The sequence below is a fragment of the Anomaloglossus baeobatrachus genome, chromosome 1, assembly GCF_048569485.1.
Source record: "Anomaloglossus baeobatrachus isolate aAnoBae1 chromosome 1, aAnoBae1.hap1, whole genome shotgun sequence".
Lineage (NCBI taxonomy): Eukaryota > Metazoa > Chordata > Amphibia > Anura > Aromobatidae > Anomaloglossus > Anomaloglossus baeobatrachus.
Window position 1 is genome coordinate 690,019,258 of NC_134353.1, and position 12,858 is coordinate 690,032,115.

Genomic DNA, 12,858 nt, shown 5'->3' on the forward strand with positions numbered 1-12,858 from the left:
ATACAGAAATATAATTGCAATCATATTATGAAAACCAAAAGGTTATATTGACAGTTAGAATGAGTTAATGCAGCAAGTCAATATTTGCACTGTTGACCCTTCTTCTTCAGGACCTCTGCAATTCTCTCTGGCATGCTCTCAATCAACTTCTGGACCAAATCCTGACTGATAGCTGTCCATTCTTGCATAAGCAATGCTTGCATTTTGCCAGAATTTGTTGGTTTTTGTTTGTCCACCCATCTCTTTATGATTGCCCACAAGTTCTCAATGGGATTAAGATCTGGCGAGTTTCCAGGCCATGGACCCAAAATCTCTATGTTTTGTTCCATGAGCCATTTAGTGATCACCTTTGCTTTATGGCAAGGTGCTCCATCATTCTTGAAAAGACATTGTTGGGCGCCAAACTGCTCTTGGACAGTTGGGAGAAGTTGCTCTTGGAGGACATTCTGGTACCATTCTTTATTCATGGCTGTGTTTTTAGGCAAGACTGCGAGTGAGCCGATTCCCTTGGCTGAGAAGCAACCCCCACACATGAATCGTTTCAGGATGCTTAACAGTTCGCATGAGACAAGACTGGTGGTAGCGCTCACCTCTTCTTCTCCTAATAAGCTGTTTTCCAGATGTCCCAAACAATCGAAAAGGGGATTCATCTGAGAAAATGACTTTACCCCAGTCCTCAGCAGTCCACTCCCTGTACCTTTTGCAGAATATCAGTCAGTCCCTGATGTTTTTTCTGGAGAGAAGTGGCTTCTTTGCTGCCCTCCTTGAAACCAGGCTATGCTCAAAGAGTCTCCGTCTCATAGTGCGTGCAGAAGCACTCACACCAGCCTGCTGCCATTGCTGAGCTAGCTCGGCACTGCTGGTAGTCCGATCCCGCAGCTGAAATGGTTTTAAGATACGGTCCTGGCGTTTGCTGGTCCTTCTTGGGCGCCCTGGAGCCTTTTTGGCAACAATGAAAGCTCTCTCCTTGAAGTTCTTGATGATGCGATAGATTGTTGACTGAGGTGCAATCTTTGTAGCTGCGATACTCTTCCCTGTTAGGCCATTTTTGTGCAGAGCAATGATGGCTGCACGTGTTTCATTAGAGATAACCATGGTTAACTGAAGAGAAACAATGATACCAAGCACCAGCCTCCTTTTAAAGTGTCCAGTGGTGTCATTTTTACTTAATCATGACTGATTGATCGCCAGCCCTGTCCTCATCAACACGCACACCTGTGTTAATGGAACAATCACTAAAACAATGTTAGCTGCTCCTTTTAAGGCAGGAATGCAATGATGTTGAAATGTGTTTTGGGGGTTAAAGTTCATTTTCTTAGCCAATATTGACTTTGCAAGTAATTGCTGTTAAGCTGATCACTCTTTATGACATTCTGGAGTATATGCAAATTGCCATTAGAAAAACTTAAGCCTTAAGACTTTGTAAAAATTAATATTTGTAGCATTCTCAAAACTTTTGGCAATGACTGTATGTCTGTCTTTTGGCATCTGTTTGTGGCTCATAAACAGCACCATACTATATATACAGGTGCACACTATAGTTATGTCTGTGTATACTATACACTATGTACAGTCATATGAAAAAGTTTGGGCACCCCTATTAATGTTAACCTTTTTTCTTTATAACAATTTGGGTTTTTGCAACAGCTATTTCAGTTTCATATATCTAATAACTGATGGACTCAGTAATATTTCTGGATTGAAATGAGGTTTATTGTACTAACAAAAAATGTACAATCTGCATTTAAACATAATTTGACCGGTGCAAAAGTATGGGCACCTCAACATAAAAGTAACATTAATATTTTGTAGATCCTCCTTTTTCAAAAATAACAGCCTCTAGTCGCTTCCTGTAGCTTTTAATGAGTTCCTGGATTTTGGATGAAGGTATATTTGACCATTCCTGTTTACAAAACAATTCCAGTTCAGTTAAGTTTGTACTCACAACAATTGACCATTGTGATTGACCAATTGATCATGAAAATCAACTTGTCAAGTTTGCAACTGGGGGACAATTGATGCCACTTAAGTGGTGTCTGTGGCCCAATTTTTGGAAAAAAGGGAGACTCTGGTTGGAGTCCCCTTGCTGTGTTTAAAATGATCCAAGATGAAGACGTCATGGATCGGCAAGGACTTTTCTACCCCTGTGTCATCCTGGGGAGACGAAAGGCTTGTGGATTTTGATTGTGCTTCATGCAAATCAACATGTCAAGTTTGCAACTGGGGGACAACTGATGCCAATTAAGTGGTGTCTGTGGCCCAATTTTTGGAAAAAAGGGAGACTCTGTTTGGAGTCCTCTTTTTGTTTTTTTTAAATGTTCCAAGATGAAGAAGTCATGCATCCGCAAGGACTTTCCTACCCATGTGTCATCCTGGGGAGACGAAAGGCTTTTGGATTTTGATTGTGCTTCATGCAAATCAATATGTCAAGTTTGCAACTGGGGGACAACTGATGCCACTTAAGTGGTGTCTGTGGTTCAATTTTTGGAAAAAAAGGGAGACTCTGGTTGGTGTCCACTTGCTGTTTTTACATGATTTTAGAAGGGCATAACATGCCTATATCTGTGTCTCCTCCTCCTTTTACTCGTCCAGCTATTTTCTTTTCGTATGAGTATATGTACTTGCCACTTTTCCATGTGTTTGTGGTGTCTTGTGAGTTGTTTGTCACCTTTTGGACACCTTAGAAGGTGTTTTCTATGTGTTTGTGTTTGCCTGCCATTGTTTTCAACGGGGTTCGAAGGTGTTCGTCGAACGTTCGCCGAACACACCCGCCATTCGACGAACAAAACCGAACTCAAACACTAGGGGGGTGGCTCATCTCTACTGATGACCCCTGTCTGTTCCACTGTTGGCCAATGGCCAAGTTGAAAAAGGAGCTAGTGCCAGAGCCCTTTTGTAAAGAAAAAAACCATGGCCAGTAGGGGTGCCATCAGGACTTTCGGTTGGGCAGGATGCCAGCTTGGCCAGAAGAGGCACTGAGGTGAAAATCTTAAGGGGCAGGAAATACTGACCTTGTGGCCGGAAAGTGTTTTTGTTTATTTTTTTGGTGTGCTTTTGTCCCCCTCCAAGTTTTCCACTTCTTGCACCCCCTCTGCTGGATTTGGTGGACTTTGATTCCTCTGAGCAGTAGGGGATACCCTGTCAGACAAGGACATGCCTCTTGTAGCTCCCAGGAATTGTGCTCAAAACTGCTATTTGACCTTTGTACCTACTGGGTTGGGACGTGTTTTATTCTTTACGAATGAATAGTATTAAAGACTGTACGATCACAATTGTGGCACATGGGAGACATGAATAAAACCACATGGTGGTCTTTGTTACAGTGTTTTTCGGGATGTGACCTCAGACTGGAAGGGTAACTATTGGCCAACGTGCCTGTTTTATTAGTACACAGACTTTGTTTGTTCTGAAGATTTAGGCTGGTCCGGCCTGAAGAAACAAAATGTTGATACCCCAGAGAAGAATAGACTTGATAAAGATTTAATGTTGGTTTTATTGCCTGATTTTATTGTGTTGCAGATTTTCGCATGGCCGAAGACAGCCACGACTAAAGAGAAGATGAAATTAGAAAGGTGGACTGTGACCTGCAACCCCTGAAGACTTACATGTTTGTATTACGTGTATACTGTATATTTACAGTACCGGACAAAAGTTTGGACACACCTTCTCATTTAAAGAGTTTTCTTTATTTTCATGAAAATTGTAGATTCACATTGAAGGCATCAAAACTATAAATTAAACCATGTGGAATGAAATACTTAAAAAGTGTGAAACAACTGAAAATATGTCTTATATTTTAGGTTCTTCAAAGTAGCCACCTTTTGCTTTCATTACCACTTTGCACATTCCTGGCATTCTCTTGATGAGCATCAACAGATAGTCACCGGAAATGGTTTTCCAACAGTCTTGAAGGAGTTTCCAAAGATGCTTAGCACTTGTTGGCCCTTTGCATATAACCTTAGCATGTAGTGGGGGGCTTCTCTGAGCTTAGAGAGTGAATCCTTAATTAGTTCTGATTAGTGGTGTGAAAGTTTTAGTGTCCCAATATCCATGTAGGATAAGAGTTCTGGTGCCCTCACAGTCTCTGGAGCAGACCCCTCAGATTTTGAAGTGGGTCATAAATCCTCCTGACAGATTTATTCCTATGTGGACAGAATCAAACATTGTAATGAATTTGTATTCACAGACCCTTCGATGATTCTGTTGTCTTTTAATATGACAACTTTCATGTAGTTTATGTTGTGTCCTGAAGCACAGAAATGTTTGGCCACAGGTAAATGGCCATGTGTGTCCCTTTCTATGGCTGGAATTATTTCAGCAAATTTTGACTTGTACCGGGGATCTAAGAGTGTGGCAACCCAGTAGTCAGCATTACTTCTAATTCTAACAATCCGAGGGTCATGTTGTAGGTAGTGCAGCAAGAAGGTGCTCAAGTGTCTTGTGTATCCAGGAGGACCAAGTCCTTGCTGTGTTGGTGGCGGCGAGGTGAGAATCATGCTTCCTTCCTCTGACCTCTCCCACCAACCTCTTACAACAGAAATGTGATCAAGGTCTCCCTCATCTGCTGAGTCTTCCATGCCCATCGCTAGTTTGTCCTCCATTTCTTCCTTGGCTCCTGCACCTTCCTGAACAGCTGCTACCATGCGCCCTTGTAAATCCCTCTCCCCCACCGTCACATGCCTGCCGCCTTGGTGATGCTGACCGTCTAGACCTTGTAGATCTTGGTATCCCTTCCGCATATGAATCCTTCTGTACTTCCTCCCCTTCCTCTTATTCCACCACCTGACTCCGAATACTGTTTAGAGTGTGCTCCAGCATGTAAATGACTGGAATTGTAATACTGATAATGGCATTGTCAGCGCTAAACATCTTCATCACCATGTCGAAACTGTGCAGAAGGGTGCATAGGTCCTTGATCTGAGACCACTCCAGCAGCGTGATCTGCCCCATCTCTGGATCTCATTTGCCCAGGCTATACGTCATAACGTATTGCACCAGGGCTCGGTGGTGCTGCCACAGTCGCTGCAACATGTGGTGAGTCGAATTCCAGCGTGTCGAAACATCACATTTCAGGCGGTGAACCGGCAGGCCGAAAGACTTCTGGAGTGATGCAAGTCGTTCAGTTGCGGCGTGTGTATGCCAGAAGTGAGCAGAGAGTGACCGTGCCCTGTGCAGAAGCCCATCTAGGCCGGGATAGTGGGTTAAAAATTGCTGGACAACAAGTTTCAACACGTGAGCCATACAAGGCACATGTGTCACCTTTCCCCGGCGAAGGGTCACACCCAGATTTCCAGCATTGTCGCCCACGGCCTTCCCTGGCTGCAGGTTGAGTGGAGACAACCATTGACGAAACTCGGTCTCCAGAGCTGACCACAACTGGTCAGCTGTGTGACTCACACTTCCCAGACATTTCAACTTAAAGACCGCCTGATGCCATTGAGCTCTGCTGCCAGCATAGTAAGGAGGTGTGCGGGATTCCTTGTGCAGAGTTACAATGCGGGTGGCCTGACCAGACAGGCTTTGTGTGGAGGTGGAGGACCCAGATGAGGTGGAAGAGGCAGAAGCAGTTGAGGAACTTCTACATACAGACGATTGACGCACAACTCGTGGGGACGGCAAGACTTATACAGCAGACCCTTCTCCATCTCTCACCATAGTTACCCAGTGCCCAGTCAGCGACATGTAGTTAAGTTGTCATTCCAATCAGGCGTCTGAGTCTTATCGTCATCAGCATGTTCCTCATTGTCGCTACCAAGAGGAGTTACAGTTTGGGAATGAGGGTCTACATTATGCTCAGAGCCTTCTTCATCTGGGCCTGAATCTGACTCACAAAGCTTCTGGGCATTACTGCAGATCATTTCCTTGTCTGGACTCACTGTAGCTTTGGAGCAGACCTCTGATTCCCAGGCTATAGTGTGACTGAGCTGTGACTGAACAGCTCTGCAAACTCAACCATCTCTGTTACCCTATACTCTGCAGGGCAGGTGGAGACTTGAGAGCTGGTAGAAAGCAAGTGCGATTGGGTTGACAACTCAGAGGACTGGAGTCTTTGGGATGTTGAAGTAGAGGTGGAGGAGAGGCCACTTGATGGAGCACTTGAGATCCATTCAAGCATCTGCTGTTTTTGTGCCTCATCTATGTTTGGTAGCAATGGTCGTTTCCGTAACAAAGGGCTCATATCAGATTGTCCATGGAAAGTAGTAGACATCTTACTTATGCTAGAAGATGGTCTTTCTTCAGCAGATGTTACTGTTGCTTTACCACCTACCCCACGGACACAAACTTTTTTTCCCTTTCCAACACGCCTGTTCCCCTTTCCAACACGCCTGTTCCTCTTTCCACAAGCTTCTGTCCTTTTTACACTCATTTTGTTTGTAAACAAATTGGACATTGTTTGTTGCATTTACAATTGCGTAGCAAAAATGGAGAGGTGGTGTAGAATGCAGAGGTGGTGTAGCTTTCATGTCAGTAGAGGAACGTCACTGACTATTCCCAGACAATTAAACTATGCCCCAAGGAACTGCCTGCACTTTTTGTACTTAAAATGGTATAGCAAAAATGGAGAGGTGGTGTACAATGCAGAGGTGGTCTAGATTTCTTGTCAGCAGAGGAACCCTCACTTACTGTCCCAGACAATGAAACAATGCCCCAAGGAACTGCCTGCACTTTTTGCACTTAAAATGGCGTAGCAAAAAATGGAGAGGTGGTGTACAATGCAGAGGTGGTCTAGCTTTCTTGTCAGCAGAGGAACCCTCACTTACTATCCCAGGCAATGAAACTATGCCCCAAGGAACTGCCTGAGCTGATTTAGGAAGATGCTGTGGTAAACACTTGCACAGCGCTGGCACAGACCTGCCTAGCAAAAATAGCTATGAACTGCTGTAATGTAGCCCTGAAAAGGGCTGAAATTACTAGTAGTACCTAATCCCTAAACCAATGTGTAGATTGCACTGTATAAGTGTATAGCGCACACAGAAGCAGCAGTAGCGGGAGCGGTGACTGTCATACACCCGCAGCAGAGAGATAATGGCGACGATGGGAAAAATGGCCGGGTCTTATAGGGCAAAGACATGTGACATGCACAGCCAATGACACATGCCCTTGCTTGTTTGTCAAAAATCCACTTTGCTGTGTGTGTCTGTGATTGGCTGACAGCCTTGTCCACCCCACTGAACGCGCGGTTAGGAAAAAAAAATGGCGATCGCCATTCTTTCAGCACTCAGCAGTAGAGATGAGCCCCCCCGAGTGTTCAAGTTTGGTTCGGTTCGTCGAACGGTGGGTGTATTCGGCGAACGTTTGACGAACACCTTCGAACCCCATTGAAAACAATGGCAGGCAAACACAAACACATACAAACACATAGAAAACACATTCTAAGGTGTCCAAAAGGTGACAAACAACTCACAAGACACCATAAACACATGGAAAAGTGATAAGTACTAGTGATGAGCGAGCATGCTTGTTACTACTCGGTACTCGCACGAGTATCACTGTACTCAGGCTACTCGGCGGGGACCGAGTAATCTCGCGATACTCGTGCTGTACTCGTGGTCTTCATCCCTGCATGTTGGCGCTCTTTTGAGAGCCAGCCCTCATGCAGGGATTGGCTGGCAGACCACTGCAATGCCACAGCCCTGTTAGTTGTGGAATTGCAGTGATTGGCCAGCCCGCACAGCGTGACCGAGCCTTTATACCGGCGGGCGCGCTGTGCTCTGCTCACAGCCATCCAGACAGTCAGTGCAGGGAGAGTGTCGCTGCTTCAGGGAAAGGTTTGCGGCCCTTTATAGCTATTTCCGTAGCAGGGCTGCAAACAGTGTGACCAAAAGTCCTTCTCAGGACTATTCTAGTTGTATACAGGCAGGCAGGGTATAGCCAGGTCGGAGTACAGTAGCAGAGTCCTTCTCAGGACTATTGTTGCTGTATACAGGCAGGGTATAGCCAGGTCGGAATACAGGCTAGTGACCAGAAGAGTCCTTGTCAGGACTATTGTAGCAGTATACAGGCAGGCAGGCAGGCAGGGTATATAGCCATTCCTAGTGGTGACCGTATACCAGCCTTCATCATATCTGGGGCTGGTGTACACAGTCTAAAACAGTCCAGATAGTGTCAGACTTCTCAGTAATTGTCGCTCCTAAAAACCTGTTAGGTTCTTAGTGCGTCCGTGCTTGCATTTAAAAACCGCACGTGTGTGCCTGTCGGTGGCAGCGTACAGGTGCACTTGTGTGCGTTTTTACCAAACTATTATATAACGCACAAGTGTAGTGTATAATACACGTCAGTCAGCAGTGGCTGATAGTGTCAGAGTTCTCATTAATTTTTGCTCCTAAAAACCTGTTAGGTTCTTAGTGCGTCCGTGCTTGCATTTAAAAACCGCACGTGTGTGCCTGTCGGTGGCAGCGTACAGGTGCACTTGTGTGCGTTTTTACCAAACTATTATATAACGCACAAGTGTAGTGTATAATACACGTCAGTCAGCAGTGGCTGATAGTTTCAGAGTTCTCATTAATTTTTGCTCCTAAAAACCTGTTAGGTTCTTAGTGCGTCCGTGCTTGCATTTAAAAACCGCATGTGTGTGCCTGTCGGTGGCAGCGTACAGGTGCACGATTTGCACAAACTTGGATATAACGCACAAGTCTAGTGAATACACGTCAGCACAGCATTGCAAAATGCGCAAGGGCGTTGGCAAGGAACAAGGAAGTGGACGTGATGGTGGTGCAGGCAGAGGCCGAGGTCGTGGGCAAGCTCTAATTTCGCCACAACAAAGGGCCACATCTAGTCGCTCGCACGTCCTGTCCCAAATTCTTGGGGACCGCAGCAGTACACCGCTCTTGAACCAAGACCAGTGTCAACAGGTTGTAAGTTGGATAGCGGATAATGCTTCCAGTCAGATTGGCACCACCACAAACACTCTGTCTTCCACACGGTCAAGTGTCAGTAGCCGTGATACTGCACCGCACATTTCAGAACCTGATCCTCCTTCCTACCACAAGGCTGAGTACACGTCCTCGGACATTAATGATCCCACACTTGGACACTCGGAAGAGCTGTTCACGTTTCAATTCGCACATTCTGGCCTCTCGCCAGCTCATGTTGAAGTGGGTCATGAGGAGATCGTATGTACAGATGCCCAAATATTTGAGCAGCCACGTTCTCACAAAGTTGGCAACGTGTCTCAACAAGGGGTGGACGATGATGAGACACAATTGTCAGGAAGTCAGGAGGAGGAGCAGGGTGCGGAAGAGAAAGACGACGTGGTGGATGATCCAGTAACTGACCCAACCTGGCAGGAGGATATGCAGAGCGAGGACAGCAGTGCACAGGGGGAGGGAGGCGTAGCATCCCAACAGGCAGTAAGAAGCAGGGTGGTGGCTCCAGGCAGAAGTCAGGCAACCGTTCCCCGGAACAACAACACGACACAAGGTGCCTGTACAAATGTTAGGTCTTCCTGAGTCTGGCAGTTTTTTATGTTGGCTCCAGATGATCCTAAAAAGGCCATTTGCAACACCTGCCATGCCAGCATCAGCAGGGGTACCAAAACTAGCAGCCTGACCACCACCAGCATGATCAGGCACATGTCAGCCAAGCACCCGACTTTGTGGGAAGTACAACAGAGTCGAGGAGCAGTGCTTGCTGATGTCACTGCTACGTCTTCGCTGGTTGTGCATGCGAGCCAATCCCCTATCCATGCTGCCTGCGAACAAGCCTCCTCCGGTCCTGCACCTGCAGTTGCCTACGCAGAAATAACACCATCATCAAGCACGTCCTTGTCCCATCGCAGCGTTCAGTTATCCATTCAGCAAACCTTTGAACGCAGGCGCAAATACACTGCCAACGCCCCACATGCCACAGTTCTAAATGCTAACATTTTGCGACTGCTTGCGCTGGAAATGTTGCCTTTTAGGCTGGTGGAGACAGAAGCATTCCGCGACCTGATGGCGGCAGCTGTCCCACGTTACTCGGTCCCCAGCCGCCACTATTTCTCCCGGTGTGCCGTCCCCGCGTTGCATAACCCCGTGTCACAAAACATCACACGTGCCCTGAACAACGCTGTTTCACCCAAAGTCCACCTAACCACAGACACGTGGACAAGTGCTTGTGGGCAAGGCCGCTACATCTCGTTGACGGCACACTGGGTTAATATTGTGGAAGCTGGGACACAGTCTGAGCGAGGGACGGAACACGTCCTTCCCACACCAAGGTTTGCTGGCCCTACCTCAGTCAGGGTTTCACCCACACTCTACAGCTCCGGAATGTCATGCTCTTCAGCCTCCTCCTCCTCCTGCGCATCCTCATCCACTTTACCCTCCACACCAGTCCCAAGCTGGAAGCACTGCAGCACTGCCTCGGCGAAGCGGCAACAGGCTGTGCTGAAGCTAATCTGCATAGGTGACAAACCCCACAATGCAGAAGAGGTGTGGACAGCTCTGAAACAGCAGGCAGATCACTGGCTCACACCTCTGAACCTAAAGCCAGGAAAGGTCGTGTGTGACAATGGCCGGAACCTGGTGGTGGCTTTGAGGCGAGGCCAGCTGACACATGTTCCATGCGTGGCCCATGTGCTCAACCTCGTGGTTCAGCGGTTTCTAAAGTCATACCCAGAGCTGTCTGATCTGCTGGTAAAAGTTCGCCGCCTGTCTGCACATTTTCGAACGTCACCTACTGCTTCAGCCGGCCTTGCCGGCTTTCAGCGCCGTTTGCATCTTCCGGCTCACAGACTGGTGTGTGATGTCCCCACGCGTTGGAATTCAACTCTGCACATGTTGGTCAGGATATGTGAGCAGTAGAGGGCAGTTGTTGAGTACCTGCATCACCTAAGCCGTCGGGAAATGGGTCAAACTCCACACATAACACCTGAGGAGTGGAGATGGATGTCCGACCTATGTACCATCCTCCAAAACTTTGAGGACTCCACCAAGATGGTGAGTGGTGATGACGCCATTATTAGCGTCACCATACTGCTACTCTGCCTTCTAAAACGGTCTCTGCTCAAAAACAAACATGATGCATTGCAGGCGGAGCGCGATGAGTTGCAGCAAGAAACAGTAGTGGGTGTGGGTGATAACACACAGCCCAGCCTCGTCTCATCACAACGTGCAGTGGAGGACTATGACGAGGAGGAGGATAAAGACACGGAGCAACTCTCCGGCCAAATTGAGGATATGACATGCACACCAGTCATATCCTCGGTTCAGCGTGGCTGGCCAGAGGACAGGGTAGATGAGGAGGAGGAGGAGGAGGAGGAGGACTGCATGTTCAGTCATCGTGTTGGTCAGGCTACTGAAGTCCTGGCTGTTAAGAGTCTGGCGCACATGGCTGACTTTATGGTAAGCTGCCTGTCTCGTGACCCTTGCGTTAAGAACATCTTGGCCGACAATCATTACTGGTTGGTAACACTGTTAGACCCACGCTACAAGGAGAACTTTATGTCTCTTATTCCCGAGGCGGAGAGGTCAACCAAAATGCAGCAGTTCCGGAAGGCCATAGTCACGGAAGTAGGCAAAGCATTCCCCTCACAAAACGCTAGCGGCATAGGTCAGGAATCAGTGGACAACCAAGGCGTACAGCCGAGAGAGGCACAAGTCCAATCCGCCAGAGGTAGGGGAACAGTGTTTAAGATGTGGGACAGTTTTCTCAGCCCCTCACGTACCACAGCCCCTGAGGTGCGGTGTAGTGCCACAAGAAATCCTAAGTTTGCCCAGATGCTCAAGGAGTACCTTGCAGATCGAACAACTGTACTCCGACATTCCTCTGTGCCTTACAATTATTGGGTATCCAAGGTGGACACGTGGCATGAATTGGCTCTCTACGCCTTGGAAGTCCTGGCCTGCCCTGCCGCTAGCGTTTTGTCAGAGCGTGTTTTTAGTGCCGCAGGTGGAATCATTACAGATAAACGCACCCGCCTGTCAACTGAAAATGCTGACAGGCTGACTCTGATCAAGATGAACAAGGGTTGGATTGGGCCAGACTTCACCACACCACCAGCAAATGAGAGCGGATTTTAAAGTTTGTAACGGGAATTTGCCATGTACCTCCAGTCACCCATGGGTACACACTTCTGGACTTTGGATAATCGCTGGACTGCTCCTCCTTCTCCTCATGCGCCACCATGATGACCGTTACAATAGTTAGGCCTTTGTTTCAGGTATACCCCCAGTGGTAAATTTTTTCGCCCATTCTTTGCAGAATGGACATTACAACGACAGGAGACCCGCTCCTTTGCAATGGGAACAATGTTTTGAGGCCCTCATGCACGTCTCTATCCAGGGACAACGTGGAGCCTCCCAATTTTTGGCTGTCCTGCCTAAAGGCTATACTATAATACACCCACTTCCTGACAATGGACACTTAATGTTTTGAGGCCCTCATGCACGTCTCTATCCAGGGACAACGTGGAGCCTCCCAATTTTTGGCTGCCCTGCCTAAGGGCTATACTATAATACACCCACTTCCTGACAATGGACACTTAATGTTTTGAGGCCCTCATGCACGTCTCTATCCAGGGACAACGTGGAGCCTCCCAATTTTTGGCTGCCCTGCCAAAGGGCTATACTACAATAGACCCACTTCCTTACAATGGGCACTTCAGGTTTACAGGCCCTCATGCACATCTCTATCCAGGGACAACGTGGAGCGTCCCAATTTTTGGCTGCCCTGCCTAAGGGCTATACTACAATAGACCCACTTCCTTACAATGGGCACTTCAGGTTTACAGGCCCTCATGCACATCTCTATCCAGGGACAACGTGGAGCCTCCCAATTTTTGGCTGCCCTGCCAAAGGGCTATACTACAATAGACCCACTTCCTTACAATGGGCACTTCAGGTTTACAGGCCATCATGCACGTCTCTATCCAGGGAC